This window comes from Mastomys coucha, unplaced genomic scaffold, assembly GCF_008632895.1.
Source record: "Mastomys coucha isolate ucsf_1 unplaced genomic scaffold, UCSF_Mcou_1 pScaffold21, whole genome shotgun sequence".
Classification (NCBI taxonomy): Eukaryota; Metazoa; Chordata; class Mammalia; order Rodentia; family Muridae; genus Mastomys; species Mastomys coucha.
Genome location: NW_022196904.1, coordinates 162,619,037 through 162,644,726, shown reverse-complemented (window position 1 = coordinate 162,644,726; position 25,690 = coordinate 162,619,037). Strand labels below are relative to the sequence as shown.

At 36.7% G+C, this 25,690-nt stretch overlaps 1 protein-coding gene and 1 long non-coding RNA gene across 3 annotated transcripts in view; one reads left to right on the top strand and one right to left on the bottom strand.

Moving 5' to 3' along the window:
• Positions 1 to 25,690, top strand: part of Prkg1 (protein kinase cGMP-dependent 1) — a 1,194,975-nt gene that overhangs the window by 496,475 nt on the left and 672,810 nt on the right. The gene's annotated exons all lie outside the window — the stretch shown is intronic.
• On the bottom strand, positions 739 to 24,770 carry LOC116103732. The gene is made up of 2 exons (XR_004123552.1): positions 24,581 to 24,770; positions 739 to 2,411 (listed from the first exon to the last, which is right to left on the bottom strand). It is a non-coding gene; the product is annotated as an uncharacterized LOC116103732 (long non-coding RNA).

Below are 25,690 nucleotides of genomic sequence, written 5' to 3'. Positions count from 1 at the left end.
ACTAGAATAGGATTTTCAAAGATACTCTGAGATATTCAATGCCAGGTCTGTTATTCTGACAAGTCAAATCTGTAGGTATTCGCAGTAACCTGATTCAGTCAGACTAGTCCTCACCTCGGTGCCACTTAAGCATCTCCTGAGGTGTGCATGAGATGGTATGCTTTGTTTTGCCGTGTGCCTTCTCTGAGTAGCATAGAGTTCACATTTGCGTTTATCAAGGCAACATAAAGCAAGGTGTCTCTGCTATTGTAGGCCTTGAATCTTAGGCTATTTGATGATGATGATGATGATGATGATGATGATGATGATGATGATGATGATAGTGATGATGGTGATGATGATGATGGTGATGGTGATGGTGACAACGACGATGGTGATGGTGATGGTGACAACGACGATGACGATGATGATGATGATGATGACGATGACAATGATGATGACGGCGATGATAACGATGATGACAATGATGGTGATAATGGCTCTGTTTCACATACATTCATTGTTAGGCAACTGTTTCTCAGGATTTTAAAAATGTTCAACATTTGTAGTTGGGAAACTGAAATTGATTCAGTTTCAATGGTCTTGAATGAAACACATACATTGTGAGATATAATTCCTTAGACTGTAAAATGGGAGCAATGATACTTTCTAAATCCCATAGCTACCATGATTATCAAATGAAATCAGATGCCAACAGATGTTACATCCTGGATTTTAAAGGGACTAGTCAAAACGAGATGCTAGTGTCCAATTATTTATTCAAGACTTCCCTGTAAATACCAGATATCAATGCTGGGTTTGCTGATTACAGCCCCACTGCTTGGGTCACAAATCAACAATAAGATTACTTAAGCATCTCTGTTTTTCAAGGATGAATGTGTTTGAAATCTGATAATTGGAAGGGCATTTATCTGTGAGAGAGCAATAGATTTTGCTGTTAAGGGAGAGCCACATTTCAGTTGCACTAAACATGTTCTTCCAGCACTAGTGTGTTTGGTACTCAGGCTTCTTCCTGAGTATTTTGTCTATCATCTTTCTGTCATCACTTTCTCCAATGAAAGTGGAGTTCCCAGTAGAACTCTCTTGTTCTTCGTTCTGCTCTTCTTACTCTTTAGATATTAAAAGGGTTAAAGAAAGAAAAACATAAAGAAGATAAAGATTCCTAATACTTGCCCTGCAACCCACAGAATACTTTGTGAAACTTCAGTGGAAGAGTTTATGTGGATAACATTAGAAACACCATCCACTATTTGGAGACAGGCATGGAATGTGGTCAGAGAACATGCTTGAGGAGCCTTTGTTTCTCACTGTCCTCTTTCTGTGTGGCTGTGGGGGCTTTGGGAAGTCCCATGAGCTGTTCAAGTTGGAAGGACTTAATCTGTAATAGAACAGTGGCTCAGGCCAACCCTGAGTTTTGGGCTAGCATTTACCACAACAAATTTGGGGCTTTTTCCTCTGGGTGACTATCCTGAAAACAAGCCCAAGCCCATGGACATGGATTAGCTTCTGAAAACTTTGTCTGTCCTCTCATACTTGAACCTCTTTTCTTTCACCTCTGGGTAAAATTATGAAAGCAAGAATGTATGCCGAGCATTTGAATGAAAGTTTTATATTTATGAATGTTGAAAGTGAAATTATGCTTAAAGAGTATAAAACTGGTCATTTTAAATGCCTGGGGTTTAAACAAACAATTCTCAATCTAGAATTGATGGTATGTACTCCATGTTTAGTGAAAATATTACCAGATGCATCTGTGGTTTGATTACTGAATTAAATGAAAGGAAAGATTTTTAAATGAGCATAAATTCTTTGGCAAAGCTAAATTCTTTGGATGATGACTGAATGCTTATAAAGTAGAACCTCACAAAGATAAGAAAAAGCCACCTCTAAGTGCTCCAGTGTTTGAGCCAGATTATACAATGCCTAGAAACATCCTTGGTTACTCTAGTCTTTTGTGCCCTGGATTTTTAAAGATGCAAAGTATTTGATTGACTGCCATGGACCTTTTGATGTACTGACCACAAGGAAAGAATTTAACTAAGGAAAATGTCTCAGGTCTTTTTCCCATTCACTAAGCAGATACATTTGATTAAATGGGTTATCTGAAGAAAACACATGTTCAGGAATTCTTGCTTGTAAACTTGCTGTACCTGTACTTCAGAAATGTGCTAGCTTACTGAGAAATGTTTTCATCTTGAGTTTGTTTGCACAGGGTCATGGCTGTGGAGTTTCAGAGGTCAATCCTCAGTAGCAGACACATAGTTAGGTTTGCCTTTGGGAACACTCAACTTTTTGTAGGCGGTGGTAGTTTTTGTGTTCTTTTATGAGGCATAGTCTCATGTAGCCCAACGTTGCTCAGGTAGCTGAAGATAAACTTCTACTCTCAATCCTTTCCTTGGATCATGAATAACCTAGTTAAAAGGAAAACACCAATTAGTATAAATTTTCTCTCTGTCCTCCTATTTCTGAAAACTTAGAGGAGAACTGGAAAGAGGGAGAGAACGTCTTAAGTTTGCCCCATGCAGCATTTTCTTTCTTCTCACACTCCATAACCTGTTTTTCATTGCTAATGATATTTCTGTTTTAAGATAGAAAAGGCTAACTGTTAAAAACTTGTAACCTCCATAAATACTACTGTGTCTGAAGTAGGAAATGAGTAATTCATTATTGGAAAGTCATGATCTTATGATTAAATGGATAGGTCATGGAGAATGATGAGTGAGATTCAAATCCTACTGTGATCTTGTATTTCTCCATCTGGATGGTAGTGATGTGACAGGAGACACACAACAGAGCTGCAGTAAGGATTGATTGAGTCAATCCATGATGCCTGTTTAAACAGGACCTGGCAATAGTTAATATTCAAGAATGAGTACTTAATAGTATTGATATAAATTCATTATAGAATAGGTAACTACCACCCAAGACACGTTTATGATTGGGTTTTACTTTTTATGTACAAATAGATAAACATGCTGTACCTTAGTAAATAGGTTTTTTTCATGATGGAATTGAAAAAGCAAAATTCCAGTTGCCTCATCAGGACAGAACCCAGGCAAGCGTATGGATCTACCATGTGGCAATGGCAAACTGTGAAAAGATGTGATCGGTATTCCTGCCATTGAACACAGGTCCATGACAACAGGACACTTAGAAGCTTTCCTACAGGAGTCTCTGCCCTTCTTTTTGATTAGAGTGAATAAAACATGCTTTACATTGCCAAATCTGTGTGATGTGATCACTGTGACTCTGGATAAAAATCCTCATGGCATATCTTTCTTAAAAGGCAGGAAACTATTTCAGGACTACACATGCTGCTGTTCAGCCATTCTGCTTCTCATTTAGTTCTGTTCTTTTCGTTTGGTGTGATTGAAAAGCATTAAAATGCACGCTTGCATTTACCCAACAAGAGACATTTAATCTACCCTATAAAAGAGTGGAAATAGTGGATGGTGGAAGTGAGTTGTTTTAAAACACCATCTTATTTCCACATAGTTGCAATGGAATGACTGTTAGCCGTACTGATCACAGCTGATTTCATAGCTGTGTGCTAACCAGAGAATGTAATCTAAAGGGCATTTCACATCAAAATGACTTTCCAGAATTCCCAACTTAAAATTGTTTATGCTACATGACAACTGCTATTATTTCAGTGCCAACCAAATATAAAGGGGCATTAATATTCATTAGTAATGTTACAGCGATGACTCCTTAACAACATTGTAATGGTTTGAATAGTTATTTCAGGCAACATGTTGAAATATTCACACAATAGCCCTGATTGACACAGTGTGTTTAAAAAGCCAAGTAACACCAAGGGAAAAATTCTGTACACATACATACAAAGCTAACTAACTAAATATTTTAGAAATATATTTCAGTTGGTAGGCTCTTACACTGAACCTGGAGTGATTAAGTTTTGAATGAATTACATAGGGTCAATCATCAGGGCAGAAATCTGACACAGAAATGTAAGCTTCAATTTTATCACATAAATTCAGTACTGCTATTTTGATTCTTCAAATTAGGCATTGTGTCATAGACACACCTATAGAAGCAAAAAACAGTGAGCATTGAAAGTAGGGATTCCAGGAGCAACCACAGTATGGACCACTCATCATTTTGAGACTTTATATATATATGTGTTGTTCCATCTCATTGTTTGGGAAGGTGGTTATCCTCATTTTTTACTTGTGGAGAATAAAGGACTTTAATCATATATTCAACTAACTAAACAATGAAAAATCCTGCTCTTAGTGTATGTCCAAGCATTAATATCCTTTGAACTAACATAGAGGTCCCTAATGAGGACATTAATGAGTTATCCTTCTTCATGATGATAACAATATTAACTCACAATATCCTATGTATATTAGTCATCTCCATACTAGAACTACAGAGGTTCTAACACAAGCTACCTGAGAAGTAGTGGCAAGCTTATGGGAGCACACAATTTTTAAGGTTCAGGTCCAATACTAGGAAGCCCAGTTGGTTTGAGTCTCCAGTGAGGACAGAGTTTCATGATGAGAGAATGTATTGGAGTGCATGCTCACATCATCCATAGCCAGGTTACAGGCTATGAAAGGTAAACTGAGGATCTCCCTCTAATGTCCTGCACCTAACAGTCCACAGTGCCTGCTAAGACTGCAGCTCTGGAGAGCAACCCTTGAAGACTTGGGCCTCCTGGGAGTACTATACATAATGAAACTAGAGCAAGTGTCTGTAAAATAAGAACATTTATATTTTGTGCTCATCATTATTTAAGATATACCAACCCCTCTTTCTATTTTTGATGTTGAAAATATGTTGCATAGGAAAAAAATATTTTCTTTTTGCTTTATTAGGAATTAACCAATATTATTTCATTAATTTTTATTAACAAGTAAGATTATATATTTCTTCTCCATAATGTGACCTTTTGAAATATGCATATATTATAAAAATGGATTCTTTGCTGATTAGCATATATATTACCACAAATATTTACTTTTGTAGTAAAAAACTTTAAACAATACTCTTGATGTTACATTCTCAAAATATAATATTATTAGAGATAGCCATTTTGTTGTAAGACACATCTCATGAACCTAACCCATAGCTGACTGAATTGTTAAATTACCAACCTATACTTTTCCGTATATCTATGAAGTCACTCAGTGTTTGCCTTTCTGTGTCTAGTTTGTTTCATTTGACATGGCCTCTGCTTCCTCCATGTTGTCACAAATGACAAGATCATTTTCATTTTGAGGCTTAACTACTATTTTATATAATGTACCACATATTCTTCACCCATTCATTCACTGACAGACTAATGCATTTATTTCATATATTCTTTCCTGAATAGTGTTGGGTCATACTAGAAATAGATCCTCTGCCTATTCTTTTATCAGGATATTAAAATTCTTCTAAAACTGAATAAAACTATAGTGATTTTTTAAACATGTATTGCAACAGAGAAATCAAGGTATACACATTTATATAAGCTTGTGCATCAGTAATACACACACACAAACAGAGAGAGAGGGAGAGAGGAACATATATTTGCACAAAATGTTTTCCTGTGTGTGTGTGTGTGTGCATGTGTGTGTGCGTGTGTGTGTGTGTCCACATCTATAGGGAAACTATCTTTACAACACATACTTAATTACATGCCCCTCAATTTCCCCTACTAATAAAAGTGACAGGTACTGAATCCCTGCCCTTAGAAACCCTCAAGACGTGAACCCCAGGACCCTTCCATCACTCCCTATTGTCTGTTTTCCTCTTGATTTCTTAAAAGCAAGATGACATGACAGAAAAATTGGAGCCTTTTGCCAAAATGAGTTGCAGTACCTCTGGAATGTTAATTCTTAGAGAAACAAAAGCTGATGGATTGTTGTAATCTCATCTCATGCAGGGACTCGGAGTGCTTTGTGGCCGTAATGATGTGTACATTGCATTCGTACGCATGGTTTCTGGAAATGTTTATATAAGCCTGTTTTACATTTGATGATTATATTTTGAGCTGTGTATAAATAACTGTGCTCCTAGATATAACTCAATTATAAAATGAGCTCTGAGTATCTTCTGGGAACAAAGAGGAGAGGGGAGTTCTATAAATATTTAAGTTGGCAGAATCTGACTTTTACTTTTTATAACTCTTAGGGATTTGAACCACACTTAGAGGCATGCTCCTGATTCCTCATCCTCTTACCTACACTCTACTTTTTTTCTTTTTAGATCAAGTCTATAATCTTGAGTGACAAGAATTATGTACATAAATGCTAAAATGGATGATTTCAATTCACTCTGATCAAGTCAGGCCCTACTTTATTATCCAGAAATTAGAACTAACATTTGAATTTCTATACTGAACATACATTTTCATATAGAATTCTCACAGCCAAGTGACAAGGGATATTATGTCTATATGAGTAAAATTGAAGTCAGAATAACTAAGTAGTTTCTCATGTGGGATCCAGTTGCATTATATTCCTGTTTTGATGATCAGAAAAGCCATCTCATATCATTGTCTGGTGTATGTGTGTGTGTGTGTGTGTGTGTGTGTGTGTGTGTGTGTGTGTGTGTCCATCACTGTCCCTTTCTTGTCCCCATACCCCTCCACTGTGGAACGCTTCTGGTTGGAACATGTGTGGGTTTCTTTCGTAGAGTTTTTTTTTTTAATTTATTCTTGAATCTTTCTTTTACAGTCCAGATTTTATGCCCCTCCCAGTCCATCCTCGAACTGTTCCATATCCCACACCTCCTCCCCCCATCTCCAAGAGGATGTCCCCACTTTACCCCCACTCCACCAGACCTCCCCACTCCCTGGGACTCCAAGTCTCTCGAGGGTTAGGTGCATCTTCTCTCACTGAGGCCAGACCCAGCAGTCCTTTGCTGTACATGTGTTAGGAGCCTCATATCAGTTGGTGTAAGTTGCCTGGTTAGTGGCTCAGTGTCTGAGAGATCTCAGGGGTTGAGGTTAATTGACACTGCTGTTCACCAACCTCCTCAGCTTCTTCTAACTTTTAAACACATGTGTCACCAACTTCTGTCCATGATAGGGCAGGGGCCTATCATGAATGCCCTCTTCTATAGAGTTTTTAATGGCCACAAGCATGCTGAAATGGTGATGAAGGGGGATTTGTGCTATCAGTGACCCATCTGACTCTTCTCACTGCCCTATCTAGGGAGGTCTGTAACAGCCCTGTGCTGCTCCGTTTCTGAACTGTGCTTTGACCTGAGGTAAATAATGAGATGGACGTAGTTCACTCATGATGCACTGAGACACTGAATCCCATGGAAGCCATTATCTCTAGAGCTCTCTGGCTTTTTGTTTGTTTGTATGTTTTGTTTTGTTTTTATGGTGTTCAATAGCCGTTGCCAAAATATCTATTACCATGAGAATGGTATTGACTAAAAGGACAGTTGTGTGTGCCAGAACAGAATTGTAATGACATTTCAAAGTGCTACAAATGAAATGACTCAGGATAGCTTGCTATACTTTGATTCTACCTGTAGTTAAAGGTAGTATTCGCCAATGTTCTGAATGGCCCTGTACTGAGGACAAGTGTTGATTACCAAAGTTATCTAGGGAACTTATAGCAGGAGGGTTTCCCACAACCTCTAGTTCAGCACCTGAATGTGTGCATAAGCGCACAGACCTCAGGGAAGTGATTGACATTAGCCTTGGATATTAGTTTCAAGCCAAACATGTGGACCTCTGTCTATAATTATTATCATTTTCTAACAAATTGCTTGCAAGCAAATGCACATACCATTTATTCCTCATGCCCTCCTAGATAATCATCCCAAGTGAAAGCAAGCACAGATCTCAAACAAAGGTGTAGTATATATTATATTGTCTTTGCTTCTTCCAGATGCTGAACCCCTGGCTGGAGATGGCTTGTGTGTATTTTGTTTAAAAAGGTTAAGACATCAGTGATAGTTTGATAACTCCAAGTCCATTTTGTAGGAAGGATTTTTTTTACTCAGTTTTAGAGTTTTCATGTCCCATATAAGCTCCTAGGGATCTTTAACATACACCAATTCTAAGGTCCAGTGCATTTTCAATTTAATTTAATAAGCCTATAAGGCGCTTTGATACAGAACGACCTGGCTCTCTATCTTCTGAAGTTGTTTGATTGGAAAGCAAGAAATAACTTCTTCCTACCCTTTCGTATAATTGAATAGAACCCTTGGGTTTTGTGATTTCATTATGTTAGGCAAATTCTGATTTGTTTATATGCTTATGATATTCATAGTATATAATGTGTAATAAATAATAATTAAAATCTAGTTTCATAATGGAGAACCATGCAGTTACCAGTTAATAGAATTATCAAAGGAACTTTGTTACACATTCCATTTCCCAAACTTAATTATAGCCAAACTTAAGTTAATAAGACTTGAAAAGTTATAGTTGACTATGTATACAGCAAAGATATGTGTGGTTGTATGTGTGAACATTCACAAATTATACTGAGATGAAAGACAAAGGGGGGATCTGAAATGACCATATTTGGATAACATAATATGAAATTCTTATCATCCTTCAGAAACAGTTGCTTACATAAACAGGTTGTTATAGCAAATATCATTAACAGAAAATGGAGGAAATCATGTGCTTATAGGTACCAAAAAGCGTTTGATATTTACCCCAGGTTATACAGTGGATGGATGCTGAATTGGGAGAAGGTCTTCATATAACAACATTTTCTAATTCACTATAGATCAATAAATTATTTTCTTTAAGAAATGATCTGAATTATCATAATTTTAAAAGGCATAGTTTAAATAAATGGACTTTAGGTTTCCTGTGCTGTGATTAAAGATATCTTTGTTAGGTCATTCACGCACCTACCTATATACTGAACTGCTAATCAAAATGAATTAACATGCAAGTTCTCCATTATTGTACTGTTATAGGCTTTTTTTCAAGCTCTTCCTTTATGGATAGTTTGATAATACACTGAAGTGCTAGATCTACAACAATGCAATATTCTATACAATAAATTGGTGATGCCTACAAAAATTATCAAGCCAGCTCTTGATAGATAAACTAAGGACAAGTATGGGGTCAGTCCTGTGAACATTTCATGAGGAACACTGAGATTAGGGAGGGTTTGTAACACAAGCTCGATTCACTGCTGGTTTTTTCTTTTCATTTAAAAAACAAAACACAAATGTAAGAAAACACCAATAATATGGGCTACATTAAAGTTAAATACTTCTGGCCATCAAACGTCATAACTCAGAGAGGGAAAAAACTAGCTACTTTGAGTTACTTACTTCTTTTCATGGGAACTGTGTGTTAACACAATTAACACAGCATATCAATGGAAGAGACAACATAAAGCAAATGAACAGATTTGGATAAATATTCCACGAGAGAGAGATTCAAATGGTTGACAGATATATGAAGTATTGACTAACCTTATTCTTTTTAAAAAATTAATACTGAATTTATTTCTTAGATAGAATTACACTTAATTGAATTACCATACTTTTTCAAAGCAAATTAGGGGGGGAAAGGTTAGTATGTCTAGATAAAGTAGTTTCTGATTGGTTGAAACACAAGGGAGCATTCTTCACTAAAACTCTTGGGGAAGGGGGGGATGAGCAACCACACTCTGCTATGTAATCACTCTACAAGGGAAGTCACCAGCTGTACACAAGCAGTCACCCTGCAGTCACCCCACAGCACTGGCTTTGAAGAACAACTCAAGCTCATTTCAGCCATCAGGCGGCTGTGGGAGGCCATTACCTCAGCACAACGTTCTCTTCCAGTGTATCTACATGTTTTCAGTCAACTGCAGTGTTCTAATAAGACACTTAACTTCTGGGTATTGACTAAACTCATTCTTTATAGACAACCACATCAAACTCTGAGTAAGAGCGCAGAGGCTGAGGAGGATAAGGCTTCGAAGCACCTGGAACTTCTGTGCATTGCTAGTAGGAGTACAAATTGTTTCCCTCCTCCTTATAAGTTATCAGTAGTTATCAGAAATATAAATGTATCACTATATAGTGATAAATATACATAGTAATAAAATGCAAATATATGTACAGGGGGAACAGATCATAATAATATTCAAAGTATTTGTTTATAGCAGTTATAAGCTGAAAAAGTGAAGCTGATTATCTATTAATGGTAATCATGTGAATAAATAAGTTATGACCCAGAAATGCTATTATATACTGTGGAGTAATAAAAAAAAATCCCTACCACAGACAACAGAAATCTTCTAAATATTTTGCGTGTAATGTCAGTCATACAGTATACAGTAGTGAGGACAACGGATTCCATTACACAATACACCAACAGATACACGGGAAAGTTGCTCAGCTTTTCAGTAGAGTGTGACTCACTGGTGGGTCTTCTCTCATCTTGAATTTCTAATCCTTGTCATAAGTTGTGATTATGTGAGTGTGTTTAGTGTTTAAAAATCCTTTGTGCTTGTAACTCAAATATGCACCCTTAATGTAAATGGCAAGCTTTTAATGAGCACTTATGAAAATTCTGTTTAATCACAAAGGATAAAAGAACATAAATGTGACTGGGGAGATCGCTCACTTGTTAAGGACACTTGCTGTTCTTACGGTTCCATGTCCAGCATCCATGTCGGGCCACTCACAACTACCTGCATCTTCAGCTACAAGGGTTCCAATTTCCTTCTCTGGCTTCTGGAGGCAGCAACAGATACATGGCAGACACACTCACAAACACACATACACACAGCTACAACTTAAACACGGGTGTGGTAGTGTGGCCCCAGGACTTCCGTCAAAGAAAGATTATTTATTAGCCTCTCATGAGTTCAAAGAAAGGCAGTAATTAGTCACAAAACTCGGTGGTAAAGCAACGTACATGTTTTTGAGGAAGTCGTTGTATGATTTTTAAAGACTCAAAATCGGTCCAGATGTACAGAATTTCAAAGTATGCAGTAAGGTGGCAGTGCTGCTGCCTTTGCTGCTGCAGCTGCCACAGCTGCCGGACATTTACTGAAGTCAGCCTGAGCAATGTCGATGAGGTTGGTCTGTCTCCCATGCAAAGTATCAACAACCATACATCAAAATGGAGAAAGACATCCCCGAGTCCTCAAGCCACCAGAGAGGGTTTTAAACTTCTGCTTGGGGAAACTGATTGAGATTTAAATCTAGACAAATTAAACATATGGGCCAATCTGCATTTCTCAAGCCATGCATGTGTTTGGATGGATAATGTAAGAGTGTGTCCTGTGTATGTATGTGTCACTAGTAATGTGGTTCCACCAGGCATGATTGTCAGAAATTGTCTCCAGACATGGGCATGCTTTTCTGGGAAAAAGAAAACAAACTGCCTTTCCAATTCCCAGTGGAAAAAATAGAAAAAGAATCATTATATACAAGCAAAGAATATGATAAATAACTTTGCCCTATGCTGAATTGTATATTTTAATTAAGCATGTATGAAGTATAGTACAATTAACAATTGCAAGGAGTAAGACAAAGTAGTATTTTCAAACTGTTTAAATCCATTTGGAGATAGCACTGTTTAGAGTTATTCATTTTAGTGGACCTAAATTCTCCTTAGATTTTGGGTGAGTTTTTCATCAATAAAGAAAGAGAATTATCAGTATAAATTAGAAAACTCCAAAATCAACCATCAGAAGAGCTAACTTGTGATGTGTCTGTAGAATATGATTCTTCCAGGGAGATAAATTCTAATGAGGACCTGGTGAGATCTCAATTCCATTTGCTTGACATTTTTGGCCTTTCGTATAAAATCGACAACTACAGTGAAGTGATTATTTCTCTCAGGATGACCTCATATACCATTTGGATCATTCTGACCAGCCAGACACCCTCCTGTCTCCTCTCTTTTTTGAATTTTGAGATTTCTCCAGTTACACTCTCAGCTCAGAGACCCCTTGTCTCAGTACACTTTTTTGCTGCTTATGTCACAGTCTGAGGATTAACCCGTCTTCATTCATTATGGACATTATATAAATATATATTATATATCACAAATAAGTTTCGACAGCATTAAATTCTGAGATCCTCAAATTAAAAAACCCCAGAGAAATAATTATACTGGTGCATGAATGAATGTGTTGGGTATAGAATCCTGGGTCAGAGAGGCATTCTAACAGAAACTTTTAAATAATTAGGGCTTCTGTGGACTTTATTGATGTACTGAGTTATATAACAAGAAATTCTTGACCCCTATTCCGTGGGCAGTCCGATTCTAAGCACTGGAAATAGAGAACTGAATACAATTCATTGAGCTTACATTTCAGCGTGGGAGGAAGCTAGCAAATAAATACAAACAAGTTACAATTGAAAAAAAGAGCCATAGGAGGAACTAGCAAAGAAAAGAGGGAGCTATTTTAGAAGGGCCAGCGACAGAGGGTTTGTATGAGGAGAAACTGTATGAATTGTGTGGAAGGAAAAAGATTTTTTCTCTCTCTCTATGCAACTGGAACTCCAGCTGAGGCCTTGTAAACTATACTAAAAATGACAGATTAGTAATATAAAAGGCTATGGATTATTTACTAAGTCTTATGTGACATGAAAACCTCCATAAAGAAGTATAGGCCTCAGAAGCTATTAAACCTGGGTGTTTTGAAGTACAGACATAGAAAAATGTACTCAGGAGGAGGGGATATGAGCCAAGAGTTAAATTGGAGCAAGGCATGCTTGTCTATATTTTTCTCCAGCACCTCTGACCTCAGAGGTGAGGATTCTCCATTCTTCCTGGTATGTAGAGGATATCTCTCAATAGAGAGAGCCAGGAGTTATCAAGGAATTTGTATGTATTGGTAGACCAACTTGGTTTGTAGGTGGGATGAAGCTCAAGACCCGGAGAAAGGATGGGGTCAGAGTTGACCACTAGGATTTTTGCCATTCACTGATTGAAAAGCCAGACAGTTATCAGAATGACTATAGAATTTGCAAACTTATTGAAACATGTAAATCAGAGTTACTTAAATTTGTATCTCAGGTCTCTATGATCTGATCTGTCCATAGGTATGTTTTTATTGATTTGCTTCCTAGTCATATTTTTTTGGATTTTGGCATTTATGTCTTTAAAAATTCGGATTCATATTTTCTCTTCCAGAATCCTTCCCCATTTTTTATCTGTCAGGCTGTTAGAAAAAGGGCAGGTTGCAAGACTGACCTAGCTTAGAATTAGGTTTGTATTTCTGATGTTTCCATATGTTATGATCAGTTTCTCCCTTTGATCCTAGGGTGAATCTTAGGGTCCAGTCAATTGTAAGCCCAACGATAGCGCTTGGTTAACAGGCCCTGTGCTCCAATTTCAGGAGCCCAAAATTGTAAGATTGCTTTGTGTTCATTTAATCTCCTAGCCGTCAGTAAGCCTTTTTTTTTCCCTGGGTACCAGGCCTCCTCCTTCTCGGCCAGGTCTTAACTCCCTGAGTCTTGCAGCATGTATAGGATCGGAATTCTACTCTGAATGTACTGAGGAATTTTATGTACTTAAACAATGCATGATATGGTTGGTCTGATTTGTCTCAGAAAGTTGGCTTCACTGACACCAATGTAAAAGAAGGATTGCAGAAGTCAACTATAGATGCTGAGAGGAAAGATTCTTTAAATTGACACTTGCAGGCAGAAGACAATGAAGACCTGATTTAGGATACTAAGTATAAACTAGAGAAGAGAAAACAGAAGCAAGAACAACACAGAGACGTACTTTTAAAAGAAAATAGAAAATTAAGCTGTCATCATCTCTTAAATATTTGTGTGCGTGTCATAATAAAGATGACATGTTGCCTCATTAATTCTGTGTCCCTCATAATTTTAAAGGCTGGTCAAGGATGACTGGATGCTGAACAAAATAATCTACTCTTTCATATTTCTCATGGTTATGATATTATTCTTGGCTGTGCATTTTTAAAGGGAGAACATATTTTAATTTTCCATCATTGTTCAAAGTAAGAGCTTGAGTAAGTTAGAGAGTTTATGTGCATGATCTCTTTGAAGAGAGGCATATGCTCCATAATTCAGGAAGCATGGAAAATATTTAAAGCCAAACCTCCATTAGTCTGATGATAATATTTTATGGAGGAAGTTGAGCCATTCAGCTTGAAGAAATATATCAAACTGAGCTGGTAATGCACATCATTTAACAATGCATTTGAGATGAAGCACTTGTTCTAAAGTTATTTAGTATTAAAATGAGTAGGAAAAATGAGAACTCAGAAGTTCCTGCTATAAACCATAAACCATTTTATGTTCTAGGCATACTCTAACTCAAATTTTAGCAAATTCTTAAGTAAGGTACAGTTATAACACATTTTCTAGAGCCAAGACTAAATATTTGAAGATATTTTGTTTGGAATTATATAGCGTATAAACAGTTGAACCAAGATTGAAAATAGACTGTGTTTTATTCTGTTCTCTCTTCTTTTCTCAAGGAAGCACAAATATGCACCTATCTTACATTTGGGGAAAAATTGAATAGGCAGGAAGGGGAAAAGTGGAAATATTATTTAGATTTGAGGAAAGTTTTACATTGTTCTCCAAAATAAATGATAATTTCAACTAAATTCTTCCCAAGCAAAGTAACATGTTTACTCATCAGAATACAATGCAGCTCATATGCTTATTAACTTGAATCCTGAGACATTTCATTGTGTACCTCCTAAGCTCTAAATATCATCTCATCTCCTCCAAGTTTACTATACCTATTACCAAAATACAGGCACAGCACAACTAGGTATTTTAAAATAGCCCAGTTACATTTCTTTTATCCCTTCCCTGTTCATGAGAAGTTGTCCTGCATACATCAACAAAACCAGCAAAAATATGAGACAGATGAGAAAATGAACAGATGCACTCACAGCTGGCAGTAATTTGGTACCTAAAGGGAAATACAAAAGGGGCTTACCATTCATTGTGTGGATGCTGTGTTGGAGGCATCTAATATTTAACTATGTTGTTCAATCCTTGTCACAATAAACTTATAAAGTATATACAACATTCACATATAATTTACTGATAGCCCATGGAAATAAAATGATATGGCTAATACACCTAAGTCCTTATAATCGGCAAATGAAAACGATTATAAATATTTTCATTAATTACTTGAGGATTTCACAGAATGTGTTTTGATCATATTCTCCTCCAGATCCTCCCCAGTGCCTCTCAAATTCACACCTACTTCCTGACTCTAACAACTTTATGTCCTTTCTTTAAACTCTAACCAGAAACTCCACTTCATGCTCTCCATATATTCTTGGATATAGGGCCATCTATTGGAATTTGTTTGACCTACCAGTAGCCACACCCAGAAAAAAATACTTTTCCTCATAAACCATCAACAGACAAAAGTTCTTCAGTTAGAGGGGAAGGTTCATAGATCCATTCCTTCTCATTCCAGGCTAGAATGCTGACTGGCTTGGCCCTGTGCAGGTCATCTGTAGACAATCATCCCTGATGTGAGTTCCTGAGTACACTGGTCCTATCATTTCCACGAGACACCTGTTTTGCTCCAGTTATCCACAACCTCTGATTCATACTATTTTTCCCTTCCTCTTTTGCCCTGGCACCTATGCCTTAGGTTGAGGAGGGTAATAGCAATAGCCCAATTATGGTGAATACGTCTCTCGCACCTATTTTCTACTTTGTTGACCATTAGCTTCTATGTTAACCACAATCCACTGCATATGGAAACTTATCTGATAAGGTCTGGAAGCTTCACTAATCTATGAACATAAAGATATCAATGGAGAGGGACAGTTTAGTGGTATGTCCATTTAGCAGAATAATTTAGCATTACTCATGGAGTCTGTGAGTTCCCCATAGGTTTTTGTCGATATTTACAGTACCAGATATTTTTCCTCTTGTGGAGTATACCAGAAAATGATTGGTTGCCCTGCAAATGCATCTTTTGTTCACCTGTAGTAATTGTCATCTCGGAAGCTTACTTCCTCAGTCTGCTAACTTAGGCCTTCATCTGGAAGATTCTAGTCTCTGTACAACCTAATCCAGGCCTAGAATGCTTTCAGACTCTGAGATTTACTGTTGAAAAAGCTCACCCTTTGTTCTTACTCTTTCTGATCTCTGGTTGGCTGATTTAACTCAGTTGTTCTGGCTCAAAACTTATCTCCAAGCTGACTGATTCAATTGGCTTCTCTTGGCTTCTCCGTGAATTGTTCTGTTTGGCCTCATAATAACTTTGGCAGTTCCTTCTAAGACTCTGGCTCCTTCTCATTCTCTAGCTCATTCTGTCTTTACCTATGTCTAATTTGTTCTTTCTTTGACCTATCTCTGTAAAACTCTCCTGGTAAAAACTGCCTCCTTCTTGTCCTCTCTTCCCTGCTTTAAGTAGCTTCCCTTTCTTCTCTCTTCTCATGAGAATTGGGCAAATCCTATTTGGTCAAATCTTTCTCTGACTCATTACTTTGTCTTCTTCTCAATTAGACATTGCTTTCAAACATGGGTGCTTCAGTCTATAAACTTTACCTTCTTGCTTTTGATTAAAGTTGTGTACTAAGGGTGTGTCTTTATTCCAGTCATAGGGATTATAGTTATGTGCTAAGGCTGAACTGTACCACAACTAGAAAATTTTTCTCAGTAAATGAAAATGTGGTGGTTCACTGTGTGGTGGAATCTTCCAACATTACCCCATTATATTTGTGGCAATATTGAATCATCTGAGTACAATATGGCACCCAGAGATATTGAAAACTTTTATTCTTAATTTCCAGTATCTTAGTTAAAATTAGCTCAGTTAAACATAATTTACTGGTAAGACACTGTGTTAAATTTAAAATAGATTACTATATAAAATATATAAAGTTAAAATTCATAATAAAACCAAATATTGAACAAGATGAATATTCTAAATTCCAAAGTATCCCTTAAAGTAATATAGAACTGGGAAAAGAAATAAAACCATTGACCTAAACTCTATCCTTAAGATAATGCAAGTTCAGGTCTCTCTGCTGTTAATTTTTCCATGATAATTCCAATTTTGCAAATAACCTTATCTGTAAAATGGCACAAAGTTCACTTAAAGATATCTGTAAAATTCTTTGAGCTTCTTGAAGAAAATAATCTATCAATAGTATTTAGCAAGTAATAAGTAATTTCAGTACTATAAGTGAATGTGAAATGAACAATTTTTCTAAGTTGCTCTTTTTACACTGTTCATTTACCACAAAGCTGTGAAATCCTTTAAGACACTTTGGTATGCAAAACATCATAACTTCCCTTTGTTGTAATCATTTAATTAATGTACTTCTATTTGAATGCTTCATAGGAAGCAGAAAACTAGCTCATAGCCAACACCTTAAGAGAGAAAAAGAATTTCCAGTATCTTTTTGGATCATAATTTATACTTATTCCTTACCAAATCCACTGCTTTCAATACTATAAGAATTAATGACTGTATTTGTTAATTCTGTAGGTCTTTGACATACAATTTCCTCCTAGAATTTCCTACCTTTATGTTACTGACCATTACATTTTAGAATAATAAATATGGTACTGAATGTCATGCTCAATGTCATGGTTTTTGTTTGACCTATTTTCCAAATGAGAAGTATTTAATTTTTTTCATTTTGCAAAGCAAAACTTTATATTCATCATATAAGCATTAACGACCAATCATAAAATACTTGGGAAATGTTGGCTCTAATGCTGAACAGTTTAGAGTTCGATGATTGAAAGTGTTGCTTGCTGATGAAATTGACTTTCCAACTTCATTGCTGGAGTCAGGGTGATGAGAAAGTAGCCTGGTGAGATAAGAATAATTCAGTCTGATTTTTCTATGTAGAAATTTGTGCAGCTTTTGCTACCCATCTTTAACATTTTGGCCATGTTCAAATTCTTCCTTATTAAGTGAAGTTTGGTAGATGGTTTATGGAGATAACAAATTGATTGCAAATATGTGTGTGTGTGTGTTTGTGTGTGTGTGAGAGAGAGAGAGAGAAAGAGAGAAAAAGTTGTAATTAGGTGAATTGAAAAGTTATTTACTGTAGTCATTGAAGTATGAGATTTCACTTTTATTGATTAAATTTTCAGAAATAATTTTTCTGTTTTAATTTCCACTAAAGTGTTTGAGCTTTGAGAAAAATATAGCTGGTGTTATTACATTATAATGTCAATGTCACCATAGGCAATTCAGGAATGAATTGTTACTAAGGTGACAAGTTCTTACCTAAATTACTCACTAGGAAAGTAACTTTAGCACTCTATGGACTATTACTTGGTATATTACTTCATTTGTTAAAATCCAAGACAAGGGGTGTGCAAATAAATTTGTTGAATTGTGTCAGATTCATGTTTTATAAAAAAACTCGCAGTTCTTTACTGATGTGTTTATAATGATTAAATGAGCATGGATGAGAGTTATTTACCAGAGCAGAGCAACTTACTAGTGGATTAACCACTGAAGAAAATCTCTCCCCCTCCTCCAGCAACCTGCAGTTGCCAATTGCTTTCATTTGGGGACATGTAAGGTCTTATGAGACCTGACTCAACATTATTTAGACAGCGTGTTGCCAAGCCCAATCCTGTGCAAGAGACCATAGCTGCTGTGAGTTCAAGGGTGCAATAGCCATGTCACAATGCAAAGACACAATTTCATAGGACTCTACCTTATCCTGCAACACTTAAATCCTTCCTATCCCTCTTCTGTAAGGTTTCCTGAGCCTTGGGGGTGCAGGTGCTAATATCTCAGTTAGGGCTGAGCATTCAACAGTAACTTATTCTTACCATCTTGAAAATAAGTTATAAGTCTCTAGAGTTAAGTACAATCAAATACAAAAAGAGGTGTCTGTGACCCAGGCTGGAAATACCACTCATTGGGGACTTCATTGAGTCTCTAGACTGTTTGTAAAATAGCCATTTTCGCAATATCAAAGTCTTCAGATCCATGATCTTGGGAAACTTTTCCATCTTCTAATGTCTTCTTCAATTTCTGTCCTGACTGTTTTAAAGATTTCCTTGTAGAGATCCTTTACTTCCTTATTATATTACGGAAGTTTAAGTTTTATTTTTAAATTTTAGTTACTGAACAATAACATATATGTTGTAGGAAATAATTACTCTTACTGTTTTGTGCAACATTAATCATTTGGGATTTTGCTACATACTTGTATCCAATCTCATACTCAGAATACTTTTTCTGAGTCTTTCATTAAAGTTTCATTTTTTTAGTTTTATTATGCACATGTGTACCACTAGATCATGTCATATGTTTTGACTCACTTTACACCCCATTCACTGTTGCTCTCCCAGTCACCCCCTCCCACAATGCTTCCCCTATCCCCCCTTCCCTTCTCCCCTGATTGGGTGAGATTCCCTTAGATATCATCAATTCTCTGCAAGGCTAGGCACTTCCTCCCCCACTGAGGCCAGTCAAGGCAGCCCAGCTAGAAGAATATATCCCATGGACAGGGAACAGCTTTTGGGATGAACCCCCGCTCCAGTTGATCAGGACCCCCATGAAGACCAAGCTGCACATGTGCTACATATGAGCAGGAAGTCCTGGGTCTATCCCATTTATGCTCTTTGGTTGGCATTTCAGTCTCTGAGAGCCCCAAGTGTTCAGATTGGTTGACTGTTGATCTTCCTGTAAAGTTCCTATCCACCGTGGGCCTGCAATTCTTCCCCTTGTTCATCCATAGGAGTCCCTCAGCAGCATCCACTGTTTTGCTCTGGATATCTGTATCTATCTGAGTCAGTTGCTGAGTGGAGCCTCCCAGAGGACAGCCATGTTAGGCTCCAGTCTGCAAACATAACAGAGTATCATTAATAGGATCAGGGATTGGTGCTTGGCCATGAGATAGGCCTCAAGTTGGGCCTGGTATTGGTTGGCTATTACCTCAGTCTCCACTCCATCCCCCTGTCCCTGAATTTCTTGTAGACAGGTTAAATTTTTGGTCAAAAATTTGGTGGGGGGGTTTATGTACCCATCTGTTTCACTGGGGTTCCTACCTGGCTACAGAAGGTCTTTGGTATTTATTATTATTATTATTATTATTATTATTATTATTATTAATGTTTAGAAATTATACTGTATTTAGAATTGATAATGAAAACCAGGAGAACAATGCTCTATGGATCAGCTGAAAAGGCTCTTAAAAACTCACAGAAAATGAAGGAGCAATCAGAAGACCTACAAGGATCTGTACCAGGTCCTCTGTATACATGCATATGTGTGTGTATACATATATTATAGTTCTCAGCTTAAGAATTTTATGAAACTCTTGAGAGTGTTAGCCAGTAGAACTCTGATTGTTGTGTGTGATCTTGGGGCTCTTTTCTTTTCCTTCTGTGGATTGCCTTGCCCAGCCATGATGCAATGGTTTTTATCTTACTATGTCTCATTTTGTCGTGTTTGGTTGTTATCTCTTAGTTGGCTGATCTTTCCTAAGGAGAAACAGAAAGAGAGTGGATCTGGAGAGGAGGGGGAAAGTGAATCAAGACATATTGTATGAGAAAAAGAGGAAAAAAGAAATTACATTGTATTTCACTCAGTAACAACACGAGGTTCCCTAATTCCTATACCCATGTCCAATTTTTGGCTTTCATATGCTTTTTTCTTTTAACTAGCTCTCTAGCTCTTCCTCAGAGGCAGAGGCAGGCAAATTTCTGAATTTGAGGCCAGGCTGGTCTACAGAGTGAGTTCCAGGACAGGCAGGGCTATATGAGAAGCCCTGTCTCGAAGAACCAAAAAAAAAAAGATAATAATAATAATAATTATATTATTATTATTATTATTATTATTATTATTATTGTCTACCTTATAAGGTGAGATATACATGACTTCATAAAATTATAACTGTATGATGGTTGTTTGAAATAACCCACATAAGTTTGTAATTTTATTGTAAAGAATTACAATATATATGCTGTCACAATATTGGCTTTGAAATTATAAATTACAAGACATACAAATTACTTCCACATGTGTGTGTGTACGTGTGTGTGTGTGTGTGTGTGTGTGTGTGTGTGTACACACGTGCATGTAGAAGAAAACATAGCTTTTTGATTTATACTATAAAAATTTTCCTGTACATTTGATTCACAATTACTATCATATTATTCATGGTATGTAATAGGATATAATTATGGAGCTGAGCAGTGGTAGTGCATGCCTTTAATCCCAGTACTTGGGAGGCAGAGGCAGGGGGATTTCTGAGTTTGAGGCCAGCCTGGTCTACAGAGTGAGTTCCAGGACAGTCAGAGCTACACAGAGAAGCCTGTCTAGAAAAATCAATAATAATAATAATAATAATAATAATAATAATAATAATAATAATGGTCCACCTTATAAGGTGAGATATACATGACTTCATAAAATCATAACTGTATGAAGGTTGTTTGAAATAACCTACATAAGCTTATAATTTTATCATAAAGAATTACAATGAATATGCTGTCACAATATTGGCTTTGAAATTATAAATTACAAGGCATAAAAATTGCTTGGCTAGACAACTGAATTACCATATTATCTGCCCAAACATTGTATGTTAAAGGAGTACTAAGAATTCAATAGTATGATGAAAGTGAACTGTGAAAGACACTGACTGGCAGGTAAGAAGGTAGAGTGTTGGCAAGGGATTCATTGTTTTTCAAGTTAGTAAAAGTGTATGATCCAAGATCCACTAAGTAGAAATTTCTTAATACACATAAAATGCTCTTTACATATTGAGCAAACCATCATCAACGGAAAGGTATTGTTGCTGGTCTTGAAGAATTCAAGTTATTGATGAATCCTCAATCCTGTACTTCAAGTGATTCTAATTCTACACAAATACCTTTCCAGTGAAATAAATGCAAAAAAGTCAATGCTAAACTCCTTATTAAAAGTGATCATGCTGTGTGTCTAGCTCCTTTCAACTAAAAAGCACTGGCTTCACCACTGAATTGAAGAGTACTCAGTGTTATTTCCAGTGGTGTTATGTTTGCCATTAACAATTTGCAAATGGGCATTGGGAACCCCATACCATCACATTTCCCTTTGCAATTTCTCCTTATCTGCAAATGATGCATCTAAGTTCATGGGAGCAAATGACCAAAGGCAAAGCTCTGACGGCCACCCAGAGACCTAACAGAACCATTTAGACTCATTCTGTTCAATCAAAGACCACCCCAGCAGGAATCTGGAGTCACTGAGTAACATTTACTTATGTTATTAATTCCTCTCTAAGCATGTAACCTTCTGCTTGTAATAGTCTTTTGAATATAAACAAATTGAATTAATTATAAGACAACATTAAATAGGGCTAGAGAGAGGGCTCAGAGGTTAAGAGCACCAGTTGCTCTTCCGAAGTCCTGAGTTCAATTCCCAGCAACCACATGCCGGCTCACAATCTTCTGTAATGGAATCCGATACCCTCTTCCTGTGTGTCTGAAGACAGGTACAGTGTACTCACATACATAAAATAAGTAAATAAATCTTTAAAAAACAGAAAACATTAAATAGAAAACTCTGAGGAATGCTTTGTGAACTACCGCAAAACATATATATAATATGACGATGATTGGGCCTTGAGAATATTGTGCTTAGTGCATATAATTTAAATCAAATCTGTTATCATCTTCTGAAGAGATAAACTACTTGACTCAAGTGGATTGTTAGATTTCCCCTCACAGAACTCATATTCAATAGAGAGAGAAAACTAAAGAAAGAAAAAGATTCAATTCTGGTGTGAATCCTAAGTTGCTCTATGCACAAAAAATGACTTTACAATTAAGAAGGGGCTGCTATTTTTTTATTTCCTGTGAGTGCATAACTCTGGCACAGGGCTAATTAAGTTCAGGTGAATTATTGCAGTAACTATGCTTTGGCCACCACTGATGGAGGGCCTTGCATCCTTAGGAAGTAAATTAAAAGCTACTACACCAGCTAAGAAAACTAGGGTAATATGAATCTTATAAGGACAATTCCAAATATCAGGTCACTGGAGAAAAGACTGTCTGGAAGTTTTTAAACAAATCCTATCTACTACTAGACTACTTAGACATTCTAGTAGAAGACCCTTTTACTGTATGAGGACTAGTATGCTGAATGCTGAATAGAATGTAATCTGAGCATTAAGATATATACACTTCATACTTTGTCCCCAACTTCCAGTTTCTTCTATCGCAGTGGTTGGTGCCAACATTTCTTCTGCTGCCCAGCCTCTGGTCCTCCACTTGTGCCTTCACCTCTGATGCTCAATATTCCAGAAAGTTCTGTTGACATGATCTTCAGAATATATCCCAAATTCATCACCAGCACACCCATCCCTGTTCAAGACATCATTTCTAAGCCCTACCATAGTAAGGTCCTTGTCACCAGTGGATACACTGCAGTCTTTTATCCACAGTATATCCCCAATCTTATAACATTAATTCAGGTTTTTGTCCATCTTTAGATACTCATCATATTCAGATTACAATCGATTCCTACATCCAACCTGCATGTGGTGCTCTTTCTGAAGATACCCTGATGTGTCACCCACAGATCATCTGTTTGCTTCTCAGCAGCCAGATTAACATTTGTAGTCTCTGATCCTGAACTTGATGCTTTCTTTCTACGGAGTTTTTACATCTTCATACATGATGGACAGCATGCTGGTCACTACAGAAGTGTCACTTCCTTTTTTCCTGGATTACCTCACTAATATAGCAACAATACTCACAAACACAAATCTCCAAGTCCTCTATTTCTTTTCTATGTACTGTATGTTACTGTTGTATTTATTTATAAAGTTATCTTATATACTTTATCTTATGACGAATATTTATGTGTAGAAGAACCTTATAAAGCTCTATGTGAATGATGGTTAAAAGAGCTAATTTAGTATTTTATAACTCAAGTCTAATAATGATATGAATCTAAAAGCCTTTCTTGACTTAATTAATTAAAATTATTTTTGTTGGGCGGTGGTGGTGCACGCCTTTAATCCCAGCACTTGGGAGGCAGAGGCAGGTAGATTTCTGAGTTCGAGGCCAGCCTGGTCTACAGAGTGAGTTCCAGGACAGCCAAGGCTACACAGAGAAACCCTGTCTCGGAAAAACTAAACAAAAGAAAACAAAAAACCAGCCTGGTCTACAGAGTGAGTTCCAGGGACAGCCAGGGCTACACAGTGAGCTCCCGTCTTAATCATAATAATTAACAAATAAATAATAATAAAATAAATCTTTAAAATTATTTTTGTTTCCCCTGGCTTCCTTAACAATCCTAAAATAGTTGCTTACTGGTCACTTACATGACATTATATAACTTTTAGTAATTCTCCATTCTTACGATGTTATTATTGATCTCTCATACATCCTTTGCATCATAATATTTACTCAATGTGCACCAAGCACATATTGAGATTTCAAATAATGTATGTCTCCTTAGAGTATCGGACTTCCCTGAGATTCACAGCATCTCTAGTATCTTAAAATATTATTTTATAAGCATGCCACTCACTCATTCTAAAATTACTAAAGAGAAACATATCTTCAGTGTTTCTTCATAGATTAGATAACCAAATTATTATGCAGATTCAAATCATATCTCACTGTTTTGAGTGAATACTAAATAATACATCTCACTTTTCTGTAAATAGACCCTTTATGTCAAACTCAAACAACTAACCTGGTCAACTCCTCTAAATCTCAGGTCAGTCTGCAATTTTCTGTCATCCTCTCCTTTTGCAGTAGAACAGTTTGTCCACAGAGATTACAGGTAAAATGCCTGTCTGTCATCATGGTTACCAAAGGCACTTGATGTTTGCTCCCTCTCCTAGGAACACAGAATCTTCTTTGATACATTGCTTTGGTCCATTGTGCCTAGATACAAGAGATTTCTATCACTACAAGGCTACCAGGAGGCACACACCACACAGCCCTCCAAACCCTTCACTTTTCTTATCCACTCTCCCACCAGCCCAGGAAACTGCTCTTGATCTTGTTGCTCATTCTATAACTGTTCTCAATTTCCTTGAGGGCCTGGGGTTTGGAAACACAAAGCCAGAGTGAATTGCAATGAATTTCTGTTTCTGCCTTTCCAGAACCTTCAGTTTTATCAGTGATTGTTGGGACAATTCTCTGATAAAATTGGGGTGAGATGAAATCATAAATACATAAGAGGGAAAAAACAGGTTAATACCACAAAACAGTGTCTCTCTGTGATGGTTTTCAATTTTATTCTTCAGTATAAGATTCAAACAACAGCTGAGTATCTGCTTTCTAAATAGTTCTTCTGTATCACCTACTGACTGGCAATGCCTCTCCCTTTTACTTTCCCCTTCAAATTCAAGTATGCAGAAAGCCTTTAAAAATCATCCATGTAAAAGAGCCACACTGATTCCTTGACAATAATACCCAACCTTTTCATGGGACAGAATGAAACATCAAAGGTAATGCAGAGTATGAAGCTCTGGGTGTAGACTTGTCTGGTTCACTGACTCCCATCTGTAGTTTTACTCTTTAGAAATAATACCTGGAATTAATAATAGTGTCTATCATCCATTCCAGATTGACCTATCAGCTAAATCTATCTAGACATCCATGTCTATATTTCTATACCAGAGCAAATGTGTCATTTGTCAGAATTCTTCCTATTTAACCTCTGTGAATTGTGACATAGTTTTGAACTATAGCAAGAATTTCTTTTTAAAAATGACAACCATGCCATGCAATTTCTGCCTGCTACAGCCTTCTGAAAGAGTGTTTTTTTTTTTTTTTTTTTTTTTTTTTTTTTTTT